Source organism: Callithrix jacchus, chromosome 10 (assembly GCF_049354715.1).
Source record: "Callithrix jacchus isolate 240 chromosome 10, calJac240_pri, whole genome shotgun sequence".
Classification (NCBI taxonomy): domain Eukaryota; kingdom Metazoa; phylum Chordata; class Mammalia; order Primates; family Cebidae; genus Callithrix; species Callithrix jacchus.
In genome coordinates, this window is record NC_133511.1 from 16158767 (window position 1) to 16180987 (window position 22221).

General features: G+C 44.0%; 2 long non-coding RNA genes across 2 annotated transcripts; one reads left to right on the top strand and one right to left on the bottom strand.

The window, feature by feature from the left end:
- Positions 1–943: 943 nt before the first annotated feature.
- Positions 944–20708, top strand: LOC118145713 (uncharacterized). The gene is made up of 3 exons (XR_004731029.1): positions 944–1053; positions 19874–20066; positions 20486–20708. It is a non-coding gene; the product is annotated as an uncharacterized LOC118145713 (long non-coding RNA).
- On the bottom strand, positions 17009–20174 carry LOC144577962 (uncharacterized). The gene is made up of 2 exons (XR_013522813.1): positions 19961–20174; positions 17009–17716 (listed from the first exon to the last, which is right to left on the bottom strand). It is a non-coding gene; the product is annotated as an uncharacterized LOC144577962 (long non-coding RNA).
- Positions 20709–22221: the final 1513 nt, after the last annotated feature.

Here is a 22221-nt window from a genome sequence, read left to right on the forward strand (position 1 = left end):
CTTCTCTGTGCACATCACCGTGTGTATAAACGTATGGGCCTCTGTAGCTCAGTGTGTGAAGACTCAGGAAGGTCCATCTACATGTATGCACATTTTGGTAGGTCTATGTGAGTGTGTAAATGGTGAATGACAGCCATGCTTTGAAACATACCTGTGGCCAACAGGCCACATGTCAGGCAGGGGCTCGTGGGTACTTCTGTGAATCTTGTCCATCTTTCTCTCATCTCTGGGAAACTCTACTTCACAACATTGCCCAACATAACTGCTATGCAGGCGGCCATCACCCTGTATCTGCTGCTTCCTAACTCATCGACAGAGGCTTGAATATGGGAGGTGTGGGGATCATTGGGCCGTGGACCAGGCTCTCTGGTTAATTGCCTCAACCCTCTGCATGTGACCAGATACAAAGGCTGGGAGAGCGTTTGTCCAGGGAATCTTTCTAGCCTTTCTATAAAGAGCCAAGAATCATGCTATGAGCGGCTGCCAGGCAGTGTCCCTGAGCCCTCGCTGCTACATCTGTCCCTGCCCTGCACCCACACAGTTGTCAGCATGAACTATCCCAAAGGCACACCTGACCCCTTCCATGTGACCCCCAGAGTGGCTCCCGCTTCCCTGTCTCCAGATGGCTTGGCATGTCTCACACGCCCTGATGAGGTCCCCGTCTCCCTCTCCAAACTCTTCTCGCACACCTCCCACCTCCGCCTCTGCACTTGAGTGGCTCCCACAACACGCCACAACACGTAAGCTCTCCATGCCCGTGCTCACGCTGTGCCCTTCTGAGAGAGTGGGATTCCCCCCAACCTCAACCGACTCAACTTCTACTTAGCCTTAAAGGCACAGCTTCCAGGAATCCTCTTACCCACCCAGGCCCTCCTCCACTGCTCCTTTAAACCCTATAACTCTATTGTGACATCATACTGGGCGTTCTTCCTGCTAGACTGTAAAGCTCCTGTGGTCAGCACCACATCCTAGCCACTGTGGAAGTACAGAAGGGAACATCCACTGGATGACCTGGTGGCTCTCTCTAGATGGCCTGGCAATGATCCAGCTGAGGTTGGTGGCTCCCTGTGGTTTCCAGGTGCTATAATGCTGGGCAGCCAGCACTCCCAGCTCTGGCATAACATTCCCCTGAGCAGTGGGCACCCGCCCTCAGACTGTTTTGCAAAGGAGGTCTCCAGTTCTCCCTGTAAAACAGCTGAACAACAGCAGAGGGCGGCAATCCTCTCCTGGAACACAACCCATGGTGCATTCGCTTGCCCAGTCCAAGCATGTATTAAGCATGTCTTTTTATTATTTATTTATTTCGAGACAGGGTCTTACTCTGTCATCCCAGCTGGAGTGCAATGGTGCAACCTCAGCTCACTGCAACCTCTGCCTCCTGGGTTCAAGCAATTCTCGTGCCTCAGCCTCCCGGGTAGCTGGGACTACAGGCCCACACCACCATGCCCAGTAAATTTTTGTATTTTTAGTAGAGATGGGGTTTCACCATGTTGCTTACCCTGGCCTTGAACTCGTAGCCTCAAGCGATCCACCCACCTCAGCCTCCCAAAGTCCTGGGATTACAGGCATGAGTCACTGTGCCCAGCCCAAAGCACACCTCTCTATGATACACTGGAAGTCTGGGGATTATAGGAGTCCTCAATACATTAACCTTCTGCCTACAAGTACAGCACGTGCTTGTATTTACACAAGCCTTTTGCTCAAAAGCCATCTTTACATCCCAAGCACAAAGTTCTGCTCCTGGCACACGGAGTAAATAATAACCCAGGAACAACCTCATGGTACAGGAACTTAGGGGATCAGTGCAGATCTTATTATGATGTTCCATATGAAATGGATGAGCCCCTACATCTCGCTGCAGACCCTGCTCTCAAAGTTGAACGGGGCCATCGATGTCCCCACTGGGAAGGCCAAGGCTTAGAGCAGTTAACATTAGGCCTGGAGCCCTCAGACCCCTGTCCAGAGATCTGTCCATATTTCTAGCTGCCTCTCTGAGGCTGAAGAATCTCAAAGGACACAGCATAGATGGGCAACAAGTCCCCGATAAAAGATACAAATATCATAGTCATTTGTGCTTGTTTGTGGTTTCATTTGAGATGATACCCTTTTATTTTTATTCCCCTAGCACCCAGCACATAGTAGGTCCTCTGCAATGTCTGTGAATGGAAACAAATATCTGGAAGTTATTTCATGCACGCACGTGCTTCTTTTCTCCTCAGATATGTTGTAGGCACCTCAGTGGCAAGAATTTTCTCATCTATGTCTTTGTAATGCTCCTCCCACCCACCCCCCACTTCCAGCTCAGTGCTGGCCAGGCACTCAGAGGATCACACTGGCCACCCCTGATGACTGCCTGACTATCCAAATGACCAGTCACCTCACAGCCCCAAACATGCCATTCCCGTTTTCCCTCATGGCTTCCTTGTCCCCACCCTGAGTTCAACACCATTTCTGGGGAGACTTCTGAAGCGCCAACTTTATTAAGATTGATTTGGCCCACCCTCTCTTCTGACAGGTCCAAAAGCAAACACGGCAGGGCCATGGGGGAGATTTGGTCATAATTACCATCTTTAATTACTGCTAAAACATCAATTGCTCTTGTTCAATTAGCAGTGCGGTTTCAGGCATGGCAAACTTTGCAACACAAAATAAGCTGAAAATTGATTTCTGAACACTTAATGCAGATCTGAAATTGCTAACCTGATAAGGTTGTCATAGAAGAGCCAACGTGGCCAAGGAGGAATGTTGTGAGGCTGTAATTGCCTTGGTGGAAAGATTAATAACTTGTATACTTACATCTTGTTCATCAAGTGGGAGTCACTCATGGGGAGTACCAGGAGGGCCGGGTGGGTATGAGGCACGAAGGCAGAGGGAGGCTGTTAACAAGGACACTGGCAATTAGGCAGGAGAGAGCAGCAGCCTGCACCCAATGGTCCGTGAACAAGGACATGGCCTTCTGGGATGGCACATGGGAGGGGCCAGCTGCCTGGGATGGCTGCCAGGGAGAGCCGACCTCTGCAAAGCAGGCAGGTGCTGTCTCAGGCAGGTGGAGAGAGGACGCCCAGGTCCCAGCTACCTCCATTTTTTCTGCAAGCCCTGGAAAAGGACCCTCAAGGTCAAACACCTTTGAAAGCTCAATTTGCCTCTGGAAGAATTTTCTCTATTCAGGCCTCCTGGCAAGGCAAAGAGTTTAATGTGATGGACAAGAGGGGCAGCAGCTGGGCCTCGGGATGGCATGGCGGCTGCTGCTACTGCTCTCATCATCTCTTCCTGCCATGAGGTCGAGTGAATTTCTGAGTGTGCATTATGGGCTGGTGGGCTGAGAAGCATTTTATGCTACCAAGCGCTCCATGGAGTGTACAATCACTATTATTATTGTCGCTATTACCCTGGGCCTGTGGGTGATGTAGGGGCACAGGTCAAAAATCTAAATAGCCTTGGAAAAGGTCCGTCTCTCTCTGAGCCCTGTCATTTAAGCTTGGGGAAATGAAGAAAATATTCCATTTGCAGCTTATAAAACTGACATCTACCAAGCACTGGTATGTGCCAGGGACAGGGCAAGACACTGATAGATGTGTACGTAGGTAGGTGGGTAGGTAGGTAGGTAGATAGATAGATAGACAGACAGACAGATAGATAGATAGAGTGACAGATAGATCGGTGATAGACAGGTGATAGATGGATAGATGATAGGTAGAAGATAGGGGCCAGGTACAGTGGCTCACACCTGTAATCTCAGCACTTCGGGAGGCAGAGGCAGGTAGACCACTTGAGGCCTGAGTTCAAGACCAGACTGGCCAACATGGCAAAACCCTGTCTCTACTAAAAAAAAAAAAAAAAAAAAAATGCAAAACTTAGCCAGGCATCAGGGTATGCACCTATAGTTCCAGCTTCACAGGAGGCTGAGGCACAAGATCTGCTTGAACCCAGGAGGTGGAAGTTGCAGTGAACCGAGATCACGGTACTGCACTCCAGCCCAGGTGACAGAGTAAGACTCTGTCTCAAAAAAAAAAAGAAAGAAAAAAGCTAGCTAGGTAGGTAGATAATAGATAAATACATAGAATGACAGAAGGATAGATGATCAATAAAGATAGATTACAGATATGTAATAGATGAATGATAGATGGAGAGATGGAAAGATACATACGCAGAGATGATAGAAAGAGAGAGAAAGGCAGATGGGCAGAAAGATGATATAGAATTGCATTTAATCCTCTCAACACAACTAAGGGGTAGATGTTATTATCCTCATTTGACAGATGAGGAAAATAGGACTTAGCAAGGGTAAGCAGCTTACCCCAAAGTCACATACCTGCTAAGTGACAGTCATGATTCAAACCCATACCCCTTAGAGGTAAGAGACAATACACTTAGTCTCTGCTCTCTACACCAAAGCATGCTTTAAGCCTCCTTCATGCCTTTCACTGAACTATATACTAGGCATGGGGCAATCATAAGTAGGGATCAGAGATGTCCTTGTCCTGTAGAAATGAGACTCTCACCAACAAGCTGTGCTGTGTACACGACCAACAAACACACCCAGCTGCATGTCAGGGGAGCAGCTAAACACTCTCGGGAGATGTACTTGCTCACACTAGGCTTAGCAGGAGCCAGATTGCAACCAGGTCCCTCTCTTTTGTTTTCTCCTTAGGGTACAGGTCCATGACCCTATAGATCCAAAATACAACTCAATTCAACCAAAGTTTATTGAGTGCCTTCTTGTCCAGTCTAAGCTCAGAGAGACTCACTCTCTAACAGTGGGATATGAACAGGGGTGATTCTATCAGTGAGCCTGGCAGAACAGATGACCGAGGCGCAGAGTACAAGGGGGAGGGAGGAGTGAGCAAAGGTTGTACAGAGGGGTGAAGTCTGAGCGGGCTTTACAGCTGGCCAGGAGTCAGCCACAGGGCCCTCCTTGCAGAAATGAATGGGTGCAAAGGGGCACTGTCTATCCAGATAACTGATCTGCTGGATATCTCCGGAGCTTAATGCATGAGGCTGGGTTTGGGGTGTCGTGAGAGATGAGGCCAGAGAAGTGGCAGGGCCCGGATGATGAAAGGCCTGCAGACCACACCGGGCTTTATCTCATGGTGGGGAAGAGCTGGGGTCAGCTTTGCACTTTGGAAAGCTCACTCTGGCTGAAGGGGAAAAGACAGCATATTAGTTTGGTTGGACTGGACTGCCATCACAAAGAACTCAGACTAGGTGGCTTACAGAACAAAAATTTACTTTCTCACAGTTCTGAAGGCTAGAAGTCTGAGATCAAGGCATCAATGTGGTTGGTGTCTTTTTCTTTTTTTTTTTTTTTTTTTTTTAGATGGAGTCTCACTCTGTTGGCCAGGCTGGGGTACAGTGGCATGATCTTGGCTCACTGCAACCTCTGCCTCCTGAATTCAAGCCATTCCCTTGCCTCAGCCTCCTGAGGAGCTGGTATTACAGGCATCTGCCACCATGCCCAGCTAATTGTTTTATATTTTTTTAGTAGAGACAGGGTTTTGCCATGTTGGCCAGGCTGGTTTTGAACCCCTGACCTCAAGTGATCCGCCTGCCTAGGCCTCCCAAAGTGCGGGGATTACAAGCATGAGCCACTGAGCCTGGCCTTGGTTTGGCCTTTTTCCTTGGCTTGGAGATGACCATCTTCTACTGTATCTTCATGCAGTCTTCCCTCTATACATGTCTGTGACTTAATTTCCTCTACTTATAAGGACACCAGTCATATTGGACTAGGAACCATCCATAGGACCTCCCTTAACTTAATCACATCTAGAAAGACCCTATCACCAAATACAGTTGCATTCTGGGGTGCAAATGTTCATTTCAAATACAGCAAAACAAGCAAATATGAACTTGGGTTGGGAGGAACACAGTTCAGCTTGTAGCAGAGAAACTACAGGCAACAACGCAGCTCTTCCTACAACCCTCATTTTGTCCTGTCACGTCTTTCCAGTTTCCCATACTCTCAAGAGCCTTAAGTCCGAACTCCTCAGCATTGAATTCAGTCTTCCATGGGCTGCCATCCCCTCTACACATTCAACTTATCTCCCCCCACTCCCCAGCAGGTTCCACTCCATCCAGGCTCAACCTCGGATCCCCCAAGCCAACCCAAACCCCCGAGACTCAGTTCTGACCCCAAGTCACTGCCTGGACTATTTTTACTTAAACAAACCCCCTTACCGATAGCCCCCTGCTAAGGAGATACTCCAAAACTGCTACATTCTCTAGTGTTACCGAAGACCCCTCATCTACAGCTACTTGACCAGTGGAAGAAATCTGACCCAAGGGTTGTCCAGGGTCTATGAGGGCAAAAGGTTCTAGACACATAAGGAAGATTATTATTAGTAGATAAACCAAATTGTCTCGTAAGTTTGAATAAACATGGGAAGAACACCAGTCAGATGTTTGCAAAAAAACTAAAAAGACACATAGAGATAAGAATTAAGGTAACAGTGTTATTATTGTAATTTGAGTCAGAATAATTTTGAGAAATTGGTGTTTCCTCCAAAAGAAAATACTTCTCTTGAAAATCACCTAAAAGCAACCAGGAGACTAAGAAACAAATTCTTTCTTAGAAAAAGCTAGCAAAGATCTATAAACCCAGGCTACAATACATGAGGAAGTTCAGTGAAGTTCAGCTGGGGCATAGAAAGATGCTGGGAAAAGACAGCTATGGCTCGGAGTTCAGGTAAAGCTGGCCACACACAGCTCTCCAAGGTAAGTGCCATATCCCAGGGTCAAATGTAACATTCGCTTGTTAGGAATAATGAGAACAGGCAGGCATGTGGGCTGGCAGTGGGAGCCTTATTGAATTTGTTTTCATATAAAGTAGAAATCGAGAAGGTGAGGTGGAATGATGAGTCATATAAAAAGTCACTTCTGCAGGAAGCAGCCAGCCTATGAAGTGGGATATAAGAGAGACGCTCTGCATCATGAGCTTGTCTGAAACTGTCATTGCCAGTTGGCCAAGGAGAAGCAAAACTTAAAAGACCTTGCTCACACCAATGACCCTATAGGAGAATTCCAGCTGGCCTAGAATAAGGCCATGCCCCGCTCCCTGCCTCCAGAACTTCATGCAAATAGCTGGCCCAGGAAGAAGTCATTTCAGTCAAAGATGAATTAATGATCAAAAAGGAACTATAGGCTCCATACAATAAAGATATTACCAAAAAAAAGAGAGAAGAAAATAAATTGTAGATAAACACCCACCAGAAAACTGTTGTCATGAGAAGATGAACAAACATCACCAAGGAAAATATTAAAACCCAGTGAAGCAATTACCTCTATAAACCACGAGGGTAAAAAAGAGGTATAAGTGTTCATGGCCGGGCATGGTGGCTCACACCTGTAATCCCAGCACTTTGGGAGGCCCAGGTAAGAGGAGTTCAAGGCCAGGCTGGGCAGCATAGCAAGACCACATCTCATTTACAAAAGAAAAAAAAGTAACATAGCAAAACAAGCAAGTGATATAAATCATGAGATTCTATTGTTCAGAAAATAAGTAGAAGAAAACTGTAAAACCAACGGAGACACTGCTGACAGCATAGGAAGGAATATAGGGGACAAAACTGAAAAAAGCAAGAGAAATTAGTAGAAATAAGATTTTAAAAGTATGAAAGAGAAAATGGTAGGCATGAAAGACAAACAAACACATATACAATTCATGTTGCTGTGAAGAAAACAGGTATTTAAAAATATGATTAGTAAGAACTCTCCAAAAATAAAAAAATAACTAAATCTCAGATTGAAAGAGTCTGTTGGATTCCAGGAAAACTGTGGCATAGAATAATCAAATCCAGTAAAAAATACTGGACTTCAAAGACAAAGAATCCTTTGGAGCATCCAGCCCAAAATAACAAGTTGCCTTTAAGTGAAAGAAAAAAATCAAGGTAACCTCAGATGTCTCCACATTATTTCATGCAAAGAAATAAAAAGTGTAATTTAATGCAAAGAAATAAAAAATCCAGGCAAACTATTAATTAAGTATAAAGGCAGCATTCATGAATGTGCAAAAATATAAAACACTCACCTCATGAGTTTAAAGAAAGAAGAGAATAATTTCAAGGAAGGCCATCAAAAGATGAAGGGAAGGCCAGGCATGGTGGCTCACGCCTGTAATCCCAGCACTTTGGGAGGCAAAGGCAGGTGGATCACCTGAGGTCAGGAGTTTGAGACCACCGTAACCAACACAGTGAAACCCCCTCTATACTAAATACAAAAAGTTAGCCGGGCATGATGGTATATGCCTGTAATCCCAGCTGTGGCTAAGGCAGGAGAATTGCTTTAACCTGAGAGGCAGAGGTTGCAGTGAGCCAAGATTGCACCATTGCACTCCAGCCTGGGCAACAGGAGCAAAAACTCTGTCTCAACAATAAAGGATAAATGGAAGAAACCACAATAGAAAACATGAGGATGACACTGAATCCATGTAATTGAGAGTAAGACCAAGACTGAAGCCATGTGAAGATTATACTTACAGAACCAAATATAAAGGTTAGAAACCTCAATAATGTAAAAATTCTGTAACTCACAAAATTTGAATGGGAGAAGAAAAGAGGAGGTAAAAAGCAGTATCAACGTGCTGATAACTTTTTTGTTTATAGCTGTCAAAGAGTTCACTTAAAGCTAACAAATTGATAGACATACATGTATATTTAGATATATAAAAGGGAAACTTTAAGAAAAATAGCAACAATATAAGCTAAAAGTGGTAGTGGGGAGATAGTAAGTGGAAATATAGCAATTCATTCTCATAGAAAGTAGCCAACAGATATTAAGGAAAAAGATGTATTTCTATCTTTATATAGATAGATATGGATATAAATATAAAAATAGATATATCCACTGGGGGGGGAATGAAAGCTTTCTGAATTATTAGAAGAAATACATACATAAAAATCAATCAAATAAAAACAGAATATGAGGTAAAAGATTCAAAAAAAAAAAAAGGCAGCAATAAAACCAGAAGGTATAACATAAAACTTGATTTAAAAGAAAAAATAGCTAAGACCAGGCATGACTGTCATATTAATTTATGTGAATGGAAGCATTTTACCTACTAAAAATACTTACTCTCAGACTAGATCACAAAATAAAGCCCACATTTCTATATTTTACAACACAATTACTTAGGTTGACAACAGAAGACTGGGCAAAGATACAACATGCAAATACAAACAAAAAGAGAGCAAGGAGCCAATTTTAGTAGCTGACAAGATGGAACTTGGGGGAGGAAGAGAAGATGCAGAAGAGCATTAAATTAGAAAAAGAAAAACTTGATAATGACGAGAGCCATCTCCAATGAGCATCTAAGAGTCAAGAATATGTATTCTTCAGATACTATCACATCAACATCCTTAAAGTAAAACCACAGGAGCTGGGCGTGCAGTGGCTCACGCCTGTAATCCCAGCACTTTGGGAGGCTGAGGCGGGTGGATCACGAGGTCAAGAGATCGAGACCATCCTGGTAAACATGGTGAAACCTCACCTCTACTAAAAATACAAAAAAAAAAAAAATTAGCTGGGCATGGTGGCGCGTGCCTGTAATCCGAGCTACTCGGGAGGCTGAGGCAGGAGAATTGCCTGAACCCAGGAGGTGGAGGTTGTGGTGAACCGAGATCGCGCCATGGCACTCCAGCCTGGGTAACTAGAGCGAAACTCCGACTCAAAAAAAAAAAAAAAGTAAAACCACAGGAAATCTAAGAATTAGAGGTACATTAGTAGGCAAAGGTTACTGTTGACCACCCAGTCCACGACAGAAGAAGTCAACACAAAATAATGGATATAGAGGGGCAAATAATCTAATTCATAAGGTCATTCGGACATATTCAGCTCAATACCCTGAAAACAGAGAATTTAAACACTGAGAATCTTTAGCTGAAAAGACAGCCTCGATATATTCTGGAAAGTAGAAACCATACAAATAATACTCTGGGATTATAATGTAATAAAATTAGAATTTTAAAGTAAAATCCTTTTCACTCAGAAATTTTTATTTTTTCTCTCAAATGGTACTTGGGACAAAGAGGTCAAAACTAAAGTTAAAAAAATACCCTTAAAATAATCCTAATGAAAATATTTATGTCAGAAGAGTAAAAATGAAAATAAGTTAATGTGAAGTAAATGAAAATAATTAAGCATCCAACCCAAGAAGTCAGGAAAACAGACAACAAAGTCAAGCGAAGGAAAGCAGCAAAAAGGCCTCAGTTATTTGAAAGCAAAATAAAATGAATTAAAGAACTGAAGAATATATAAATCCAAAAGCTGATTCTATTTTTTAAAACTAATCAAATAGATAAACCATTAGGTAACCTTATCAAGTTAAATACACAAAACAGAAACAACCCAAATAAAGAATTTTAATGAGAAAGTAACCATAGAAACTGATAACATTTAAAACATAATGTGACATTACTTTGCTTACTTATATGCAAAATAATTTGAGAACCTTGATAAAAGAATATATTTACAGAAAAATATAAATTGCCAAAACTATAGCAAAGTTAAACAATCTAACAGATTAATTTCTATGGAACATTACGGACAGCTGTTCTGATACTGTGTAAGCTCCTTCAGAGTACACAAAGAAAAAAACTTATGGCCGGGTGTGGCAGCTCACACCTGTAATTCCAACACTTTGGGAGGCCGAAGTGGGTGGATCACCTGAGGTCAGGAGTTTGAGACCAGCTTGGCCAACATGGTGAAATCCCTCTCTCTACTAAAAACACCAATTAGCCGGGCATGGTAGTGGATGCCTATAATCCCAGCTACTCGGGAGGCTGGGCAGGAGAATTACTTGAACCTGGGAGGCAGAGGTTGCAGTGAGCCAAGATCACACCACTGCACTCCAGCCTGGGCAACAAGAGTGAATCTCCTTCTCAAAAAAAAAGGAAAAAACTTAATTATTTTTTATGAAATACCATAACAGTGACATCAAAAAGTGACAAAGCACACACTTACTTCATAAGTGTGATATCACTTACAAATATCACAACAAAAAACTAAGATATTAGAAAACAGAAATCAGTGGCACATTTAAAAAAAATGGCCAAGTAGACTTTATTCTAAGAATTCAAAAATTATTATTTAAAAAATATTTTGTAAATTCAGTTTATTAATAGATCAAGAGAGAAAAAAACACATCGGTTAACCTCATAGATGCTGGAAAAACACTTGAAAAATTCACACTCATGCTTCATTTTGTAAGTCCTCATAAAATAGTAATGAATGGATACTTCCTTAATATGATAAAAAGATTTTGGGAAACCAAGGCAGGAGGATCACTTCAGCCCAGAGTTCAAGTCCAACCTGAGCAACATAGGAAGACCCTGTCTCTACAAAAATAAAAAATCAATAAAATATAGTAAAGTTAAAATATGATAAAAGGTAAGTTTGCGCAATAATCACAATTATGTTTAATGGGGAAACACTGTGAACATTCTCATTCAAGTCAGGAACAAGACTAGGATGTACAATATTGCCACTATTATTTAACACTGTTTGAGTGGTATGAAAATTGGAAAGGAGAAGGTAAAAATTTTCATCATTTTAAGTTAATATGATTGCTTACTCAGAAAAGTCAAGATAATCAACAAAATAATGTCACAAATAAGAATGTTTATTAAGTTAGTTATAAAATTAAAATACTGAAATATATATATATATATATATATATACACACACACACACACACACAAACAATTAGAAGATAGAATGAAAGAAAAGAATACATTTAGAATAGCAACAGAAGCAGGAAAGATATGTAAAATCAAACCAAGAAACACAGAAAACCTAGGAGGAAAAAAACTAAAAACACAACTAAGCACCGATAGAAAACTTGCATATGAAGATTCAACATCAAAACTAGATCAAACTCCCCTTATGTTAGTATACAGATTTTATGTAGTCCTGCCTCCCAAATACCAACAAGATTATGATTTTTTTAGAAAAAGTCTTTGTTTCTGTTTGTTTTAGGAGGAGAACTTAAAAGATGATTCTGAAATTAATAACCTCTAGAAAAAAATAAGCAAGAATTACTAGAAAAATATTTTTTTAAGAAACTGAATGGTTGGTAGAATAAAGACTAGTCTTACCAGATAGTAAAACATATTATAAAGTGACAGAGCTATATTTAAAACGCTATAAGACATGATCAGAGGAGCAAACCGATGAAACAGAAGACACATGATTTCAAAAGAGTGGAAGACATTATTTTTTCATGAATGGCATTCAGACACGTGGGTAGACATCTGACGGAAAGACACAAAAGCAAAGTTGGATCCCTATCACACACCCCATACCAAAATCAACTTAACAACCAAAAATACACATTTTCATAAGAACAAAACAATTCTAGAAAAATAAGAGCACTTTACAAATATAATATTGGTATGAGGTAGACCTTTCTGACTCTGACCCAAAACCCAGTGCCAGAAGAAAAAAAAAAGTATATTAGTTTGCCCACATGAAAATCAAATTTCCCTAGCTGGGGGCTGATGAGGTGTTCAACAGAATAAATAAAACCAAAAAGGAAATGATTAAATGGAAGAAAATATTTTGGAAACCATATCACAAAGAGTTAATTTTCCGAAAGAAGAGAGAACGACTTTAAATCAATGAGAAGTTGAACAAAGCATACAAACCAACCTTCTCCTAAAAGAAGATGACTCTTAAACTCCAGAAGAGATGCTGGACCTCTCCCACAATAAGAGAAATGCTGAACATCATGACACCACTTTACACCTAACAGATGATCAAGAGCCAGTACATTCAATACTACTGTGTAGGCAAAAGTATGAAGATCCAGGATTTCTTTTTGCTGGTGGGCACGTGATTTGATATGACTTGTGTGGAGTTGTGACTTACTGGCTGGATATTTGACCCGGGACAACCTTCTTACCCTGAGTCTCAATAGCACTGTCTCTTAGGATTGTTCTCAGAATTAGAAAGAATGAGCTATGTAAACCAGCACAGGAGATACTGCTGCTCTTCACAGTGTGGTCAAGTACCAGCACCCTTGTTGACTCCAACAATGTTCTATTCAAAGCCAAGGTTGTTCAGAGGCTCTGCTCTCTGGGGAGAGGGCTTTCTTCCTCTGTGAGCTGTGGGCTTTCTTCCTCATAGCTGTTCCTTCCTCCATTTTTTATAAACATGATAGGGAAAAGTTACAGACTTTTTCCTATCATGTTTATAAAAAATGGAGGAAGGAACAGCTATGTCTCAGAGACCCACCTATGCCTGAGGGGGACAGAAGCCCAGCATCCTGATATCCAGCCAAGCCCAGGCTTAGCCTCCCCAGCAAGCCTCAGCCCAGTTTGGCCTGCTGGAAGGTGAAGAGAAGAGTGCAGGGGCTTGAGCCTCATAGCTACATGCAGAGGGCATGCCTGCAAAGCAGGAGGAGAGGAGCCCACCTGCTGCAGAATGAGGATCTGACACTCCCTCCCTGGCCCAGATCCCCAGGTGCTTGACTCCAGCCCCAGTCCCAGCCCCAGCCGCAGCCCCATGAATCAGGGGCTGACTGAACTCACTGGTGCCCTCCAAGGTGGGGGATTGCAGGGAATCAGCCAGGGAAGAAATTCTGGGCAACGTAATTCTAGCTAAGCTGATACAGCACGAAATCACCAAGGCCATCCTTTAACAGCATCGTTTGGGTAAGAACTTTCTTTCTTCTTCTCCCCCATCCTGGTATTCTGACACTGAGGGGGTCAGTGAGGGCCTGTGGCAGCTGGGAGGTGGTGAACTAGAAAAAGAAAAGATGCTAAGCTCATCTTCTGCTCCAAGGCAGACAGCTGGACCCCCTACTTCAATATTCAACTAGAAATGAGGTGTTAGTCACAGTGCAGACCAACACAGTGCAGAAAAGATAAAGTATCTTAAATTAACCTACTTAAACATGCAAAGAACCTTTATGAAGAAAAATTATACACTATCAAATGGTAAAACAGAAGACCCAAATTAATAGAGAAAATTATCCCCAAATTAATCTATACAAGCAATTCAATTTCAAACAAAATTCCAGCAGGATTTCTAAAATGAGTTTTTCGTTTATTATGAATGAATCTGAATATTTTTCCTGTATATTAGTTATTTTGTTATTCTGTTTCCTCCTTGGGGAATTACCTATTTATCTGATTGCTTTTTTTCTAAAAAGTGTTACTGGGTTTTCTTGATTTGATGAATGCTTTATTTATTAAAGTTACAGACTTTTTCCTATCATGTTTATAAAAAATGTCTCCAAGGTTATTGATTGCCCTTAAATTCTGCTTATATTGTTTGGACATTTAGAAGTTTTACCTTTTCATGTAGTTAAGCCTGTCCAGGCTGAGTGGACTGGCTCACACCTATAATCCCAACACTTTGGGAGGCCAAGGTGTGAGGATCACTTCAGCCCAGGAGTTCAAGACCAGCCTGGGCAACACAGGGGGACCCCATCTCTACAAAAAAATTAAAAGTTAGCTGGGTGTGATGGTGCATACGTGTAGTCCCAGCTACTTAGAGTGTGAGGACCACTTAGGCCTGGGAGGCTGAGACTGCTGTGAGCCATGATCACGCCACTGTGATCACAGAACACAGTGGGAAGTGCAGTCCATAGGGCTGCACATTCCATGGACCCAGTGGAAGTCCTGCCCCTTCTGAGTTGGAACAGGAGCTCCCTGCACCACTGCAGCCACAGACACTGCACCTGCAGACCCAGACCTTCTGCTCTATGGAGTAGGCAGGAGCCCCATCCTTCTGGGTGAGACTTCAGGCCCCCAAACTGCAGCTGTGGATCGGAGCCTCCCTGTGCTCTTAGGGGAGGGCCACAAGCAGGCAGGATTTGCCTTCCTGGGTGTGGCTGAGGCCACCCTCCCAGGCACAGGAGCCAGGTGCCTCTGCAGCCTGCACCCTTAGGGACCCCAGGAAGGACCTCTGTACTTGACCCCCATCCCTACAGGTTCAGGAATATATGCTCCCACTGCCTGGCCTCTCTCTGCTCCTGGGGCCTGCTCCAATCTGGGAGATCTGGGAAGAGAAGCACCCTTGGGGCCACCCCCAGGGCCCTGAATGACAGCAAGAGGCAGACTGATTATTGGGCAGAAGTCCTCAGTGAGGCCCCACCTTCAGGCCAGCAAGGGCCTGAAGGCTGAGGGCAAGGCTGCCAGTATTGCCACCAGCCTGGGGACCTGTGGTACCTTTTCTGGCCGCCCATGGACCAATTAGCAAGCACTTCCTCCCTCCCCTCTGAGGTACATGGGCTCAGCCAGAGGAGGGCAGAGGATGGCCAGAGAACAAAGAGGGCAGAGAGAGAATGGGAAGACCAGCTGCAGAGGGGAGTATCCTCTCTGCTGAGAGCTGCAGAGACCACCTGCCTGCAGAGAGGAGCTACTCACTCCTCTGAGCTGTTCTAAGACTAAATAAAACTCTTCTTTTCTTCACCCTTCACTTGTCTGCGTACCTTATTCTTCCTGGACACAGGACAAGAACTTGGGCAACTGGCACCACAGCCACAGAGGTTTCTGGCCAGAAAAATCAATAGCCCCAGAGATTCTGTAACAACTGCATTCCAGCCTGGGTGGCAGAGCAATACCCTGTCTCGGAAAAAAAAAACAACAGTCTGTTCCCTTGTAAATGATTTCTACCATTACTTTTAAGATTAGAAATGGGTTAGGGTTGGGTGTGGTGGCTTACACCTGTAATCCTAGCACTTTGGGAGACAGAGGCAGGCAGATCACTTGAGGCCAGTGGTTCAAGACCAGCCTGACCAACTTGGCAAAACCCCGTCTCAACTAAAAATACAAAAATTACCTGGGTGTGGTGGTGCATGCCTGTAGTCCCTGCTACTCAGGAGGCTGAGGCAGAACTGCTTGAACCCTGGAGGTGGAAGTAGCAGTGAGCCAAGGTCACACCACTGTATTCCAGCCTGGGAACAGAGTGGGATTCTATCTCAAAAAATAAAAAAAAAATAGGCTGGGTGGGGTGGCTCATGCCTGTAATCCCAGCACTTTGGGAGGCCAAGGTGTGTGGGTTACCTAAGGTTGGGAGTTTGAGATCAGTCTGATCGACATGGAGAAACCCTGTCCTTACTAAAAATACAAAATTAGCTGGGCATGGAGGCGCGTGCCTGTAGTCCCAGCTGCTTGGGAGGCTGAGGCAGGAGAATTGCTTGAACCCGGGAGGCAGAGGTTGCAGTGAGCCAAGATGGGGTCATTGCACTCCAGCCTGGGCAGCAAGAGCAAAACTCCATCTTCAAAAATAATAATAATAAATAATAAATATAATTATAAAAAAGAAATGAGTTCAGTATTTCATCTATTTTTTCTATGACTTTATTTTTACATACATAAAATTGTAACTAAAACACATAGTTTGCATGTGTCATTCCTTTTAAAATTAACTTCTTTATCCATATGAAATGTATTCCTTTATAATATATGTTATCTGAATGTATGTCTTCCTTCCCCTCTCCCCACCCCTAATAGCTCTGAAATTTTTCTTTGCATCTTTTATTTATAACAAAGTGGGTGATTTTGTATTATCTTAACAGCTGGCATCAGGATTCCTCTTAGGGAAGAACTGTCACTGTTTGGAAGGTTCTCTTGATAAATGTGAGATAAAAGGTGAAGACTACTTACCTACCCCACCTCCACCTCCGCCCACCAGAAGCACCAAACCTTTGGATGAAGGGGAAAAGCTCCCTGCAAGAGACTCAGGAGGAGTTTGTTGTTCATATGAAAGGGAGTATGAGAGACGATGAAAATCAAAAGAAGGGAAGATAGGGAAACATGAGCCGGAAAAGCAGCAAGAGGATGGAATAAATCAAGGGCAGTGAGGATGTTGGGGATGTGGCACCTCATACGTACTTTAAAAGGTGATGCTGCTTGTGAAGACTAAATCTTTCTATATTTGAGCAATATAAACCCCTCCCCACCTCTGTCATACTCTTGCTCAAAACTGCTTGGATGGGTGGATTCTTTTCAACTGGAATTTCTTAGAAGACAGACAAGTTCTAAAATGGAAGAACAAAATCCACAAATAATTTTATTTATTACTTTATTTATTTATTTTGAGACGGAGTTTCGCTCTTGTTACCCAGGCTGGAGTGCAATGGCGCGATCTCGGCTCACTGCAACCTCCGCCTCCTGGGTTCAGGCAATTCTCCTGCCTCAGCCTCCTGAGTAGCTGGGATTACAGGCATGCGCCACCGTGCCCAGCTAATTTTTTGTATTTTTAGTAGAGACGGGGTTTCACCATGTTTACTAGGATGGTCTCGATCTCTTGACATCGTGATCCACCCGCCTCGGCCTCCCAAAGTGCTGGGATTACAGGCTTGAGCCACGGCGCCCGGCCGCAGAAGTAATTTTTTAAAGAACAAAGAGGAGGAAGGTTCCCTCTCAGCTAACAGTACAAACCATGGTAACTGTTTCAGTTGGGACAGGCTAGATGTTGGTGCAGAAACAAAAACCTCCAAGCACAGTCATTTCAAACAGCAAAAATCTGTTCCTTGCTCCTGTTGCATGTTCACAGTGGATTGCCTGAAGGATCTGCTCTGCGTCTCCTCAGTCCACAATCCAGGCCGTCGTGGAGTTTGTCATGGCAGGGGAAGGGGACACAGAGAATTACACACTGGCTCTAAAAGCTTCTGCCCAGAAGTGACATATATCACTTATGTTCACATATTGTTGTATCAAGTCACATAGTCACATCTAACTCCAAGTGAACAGGAAAGTGCACACATACCATTTTCCTGAAAGACAGAAGAATTAAACTGTGAACAGTTCTAATAACTACCACAATAATTTTTTAAAAAGTAAACCATAGTATGATTACAGGAACTGTGAACTGACAAATAAACCAATGGAATAGAGGAGAGAACCTAGGAGTAAAACATATAGATGGGTGTGTGTGTGGTGGGGGGTGTGTGTATTCGCGCGTGTACACATGCAAGAGCATGCCTGGAGGAAAAGGCTTTGTTTGGTGTGTAGTATTGAGAAGATTGGCTTATCGTATAAATTAAAAAAAACTTTACATCTCTCCTTCTGCTATATAAAAACCTAAACGAACCCCAGAAGATGAAGGCCCTAAATGTGATACGTAAAACTCTAAAGCTAATGGAGGCAAATGTAAACAGAATATCTTCATGACCTTGGCATGAAAAGATTCTGTAATAAGACCCCAAGAGGTACAAACCATAAGGCAAAAAAGAAATAGTGCATTTGATTAGAATAAAATTGAGGGTTGCTGTTCACTGAAGGGTACTACAGAGCTAACAGGCAGGTGACCGACAAGGAAAAATTATTGTGAAACTGAGACAGGATATGCGCACCGCTAGCATGTATTAGGAACTCCTTCAAATCTACAAGAGACAGACAACTGAAGAACGGCTGAAGAATGGCAAAAGTATGACCAGGCAATTCACATGGGGTAAAATCTGAAAAAGTCCTTCCCTACAACTGGGATTCCTCTCACTTCTGACAGACACCCGGGTTGGCTAGAATTCCTGGCAGTGATGAACAATTTCAAGCATGTTCTTTCAGGGATCACGTGGAAGTTTATTTGAGTTTGTCCCAGGAGAGGGGTCGCTGGGCTGTGTTCAGTTTCCCTTGAACTACCAATAGCCCTAAACTGGCTGTGCCTGTTTCTCCACATTTTTTCCCCCAGCACTTGGTGTTATCTGGCTTTCTAACTGTCGCCAGGCTGATGGGTTTAAAAGGGTCCTTCACTGTTCTTTTTTATTTCTTTGATTACTATGTGAAGTAATCCTTTAAACCCATCAGCCTGGCAACAGTTAGAAAGCCAGAAGTGAGAGGGATCAAAAGCAATATTTAGTGGGTGCATAGGTGAAATACTATGTACCAAGCCAGAAGTAGTGAAATAGATGCCTGTACAGCAGCATAAATTAGTATTTAAAACAGGGTGGAGTGAAAAAGGCAAGAAACAGACCAAAATATATATACATGTATGTGTCTGTTTCTTACAAGAGATAGAGATGGAGGCGGAGTTGGAGATAGGGGTGGGAGTGAAATGGAAAGAAATAAAGAAACAAAGTAAAACAAATAGGGAACTTCATAAAGAATGATGATAGTTTCCAAGTACTACCAGGAATGATTAGCTCATTTCTATGCACCTGCTGTCTAACAAGCAGAAGGAAGAACACAACCACTCAAAACCACTGGGCCACCGAGGAGTCCAACTTCCACTCCTATTCCCTTGGCTGAAACAGCTTCTCACACTTTTGCCTGCAGATTCCTGGGTCCCACTCCCAGAGATTCTGATTCAGTGTGTCTGACATGGAGTCTGAGACTTTGCACTCCCAGGCAATTCTGATGCTGCCCTCCTAGGAACAATACCTTGACTAGCACAGAGCTAGACCTCAGTCACAAAATCATACCTCACTGCAAGGGAGAGTGGACCTGTAGTCTGATCTTTCCCAGGAAGAAGAAAGGTTTTGACACAACTAGCCAGTGTCTGCCACACTGTCACATCCCCACTTCTCAAGAGGCTTCCATCCCCCACACTGTCTCCTTCCACATGCCTGTATCCCTCTTCCCTACTAGATTATAAACTACACAAGGACAGGGATCAGCCATGCTCCCTCTGCCTGGCTTAATGCCTAGCATATAGCAGAGACTCAATAAATATGTGTTGATGCCAGGCTGGACATTTAAAGCTCTAGAGTAAGAAAGTGCTGATAAGAATCAGGGAGCCAGAAAAGGAATCTCCCCAGCAACAGGGAAGGGTGGCTCAGAATGGGAGTAAAGGAGCTTATGAAAGAGAAGGGTCTGGATTAGGAAGGCTGGAATGGGATGGAAGGCTGCTGTCAGTCTCCCCACGTTGTGACACACTTAGTACACTGAGTTACCTCCATCTACCACTCTCTCTCTGACCCGTCCCTTCCCCACAGCCAATCCCCCAGGTGGACAGAGCTCAGGAAGAGGAGATAAGCAGTAGGACAGCAAGGGCAAGATCAGCCAAGACTCCATGGATTCACCTGCAATCGCTCAGAGATGTGATGGGGGAAGAATCATCTGGAATCAACACTCAGTCCCGGAGGTTCAGAAGGAATTAACCAGGAACAGGTGCAGGACAAGCTGGATGTAAGCACGGCCACATGTGTGGGAGGCAGGGGGCAGGACCATATCTGGGGACGGGGGAAGGTCAGTTGGTATTTGTCCCAGAAGCTCATTCTGCCCCCGCACCTTCTCTTTGTCTTCTCTCTGTGCCCAACCCTTGGTGCTTCTGCTTAGAGACGAGAATGTGCAATAGACTGAATGTTTGCATTCCCCCCACCCCAAGTTCCTGTATCAGAATTTCCAGGTTAATGGTATTAGGAATGGGTGCCTTCGGAGATCATGAGGTCATGAGGGCTCCATCCTTACAAATGGGATTCGTTTCCTTATAAAAGAGACCCCAGAGAGCAAGCTAGCCCCTCACCATGCGAAGACACAGAAAGCAGAACCAGAAAGGGGCCCTCATCAGACAGAATCTGTCAGCACCTTGACCTTGCACTTTCTAGGTCGCCTCCAGAACTGTGAGAAATAAGATTCTGCTGTTTAGACATCACCTCGTCTGTGGTGTCCTGTGATACCAGCCTGAAGCAACTTGGACGGCATTGAAGCATGAGCCTGTGCTCATCGGGCCTGTGGCCTTGGCCAAGTTACCGTTATCAACTTTGATCTCAGCCCCTGTACCAATAGCGTGAAACCAAAAACCCTCTAAAGCACATCTAAACGCTGAGATTCTAGGAGGTAATTTATACTTCCATGTAACTTATTTTCGTCCCTTTCCCTGATACATTTTCCTCATTAAGGGGTTGGGGGCCAGTAAGTTATTCTCATGAAGATATTTCACCCTGTGGTAGCTCATGTGCAGGGAACGTTATAAGGACCACAGTCCTCCTTCAGTGACCTGGTCCGTTGGCCAGGGGAAGGTAGCTGTCTCCAGTCTGTCCCAATCACATGTCCTTTTTCACAGTCCCCTGACAAGGGCTGTGACTCTCCCATGAAAGCCATATTCTGCAAGAAAGCCAAATTCTCCCTGACACTGTGGCCTGGGCACAGAGGAAAGGACACATCTGAAACGTAGCTTAATTTTCCAATCCATTGGGATTCAGGCCCTAGAGAAAAGACATGCTTTATAATGCAGAGGCTGGGCCTGAATGCCTGGACCTGGGGTGGAGGTGGGTCTGTGATCTGTTCATCCTTCCATCCCCTCAGGGCTGCCAGCAACCAGGGCCCCCAGACAGAGAGACAGCAGAGCCCCCACTCCTGGGAGTCCTTATTCCCAACCCCAGACTGACCTCTCCCGGCCAGACCCTGCAAAGCAGTTTGGAAACAGAGGGTGAGGCCGGGCGACATTCTGTGCTCATTGTTTTTCCATCGCCTTCCTTTCAAAGAGAGGGAAGAAAGGGGACAAAGAGAAAATCAGAAGGAGTTCACTGGTCCTCCCACCCTCCAGCCTCCCGCCTCTCCCCCAGACTTCAGCTGCCAGCCTAAAATCACAAAGCCTTTTCGCTCAAAACCCAGAGAGAGAGGGGGAAAAAAAGAGGAAAGCAAAGGGAAGGAAAGAAGCAGCAGCAAATTTCAAAAGGAGGGCTAATTTGTGCAGCGCCGGACAGCTGCATTTGCATAATGCAATGTGCAGAGGATGTTTGGCTCATGTATTTTTTAGAAGGTTTAACTTTAATTTTATTTAGCCTAAGAAGGGCATGTCACTCAAACTCCGCTGGTCATCTATAAAAATATTTCAATTGTGTTTCCAAGGACCTGTCTTTCTGGCCTAAGTGGCTGGTGCCGGAGGTTGTGAATGCTAATGCAGAGGTCAGGGAGATCGATGATGGGGAGGGAGAGAACGAGAGAGGAAAAAGGAGGGGCAGAGACACCAAGAAAGAGACACCAACACAGAAGAAAGGATAAGGTGAGAGACAAACAAATGTGAAAGAGACAGGATTGTGGAGTGAGACAAAGACCCCTGAAAGAGGCAGGCCAGATAGACAACCATCTCAGGAGAAGGGATGGGTGTTTTAGGGGACCATACCTATCTCACACAGGTGGGCCCAGCTCTCCCAGCACATGGAGCTTGGACCTTTTTTTTTTTTTTTTTTTTTTAACAAGATGAGCATTCTATGACCAAGCTGCCTTCCACCATGGAGCTCTGCACTGGAAGCATTCTCTCCCATCTGTAATTCTCAAAGCAGTGAAGGCACTTGTTTGTGGGCTGTTTGTGTTAGAGACCAGGAAGAGGGAGCTGAGC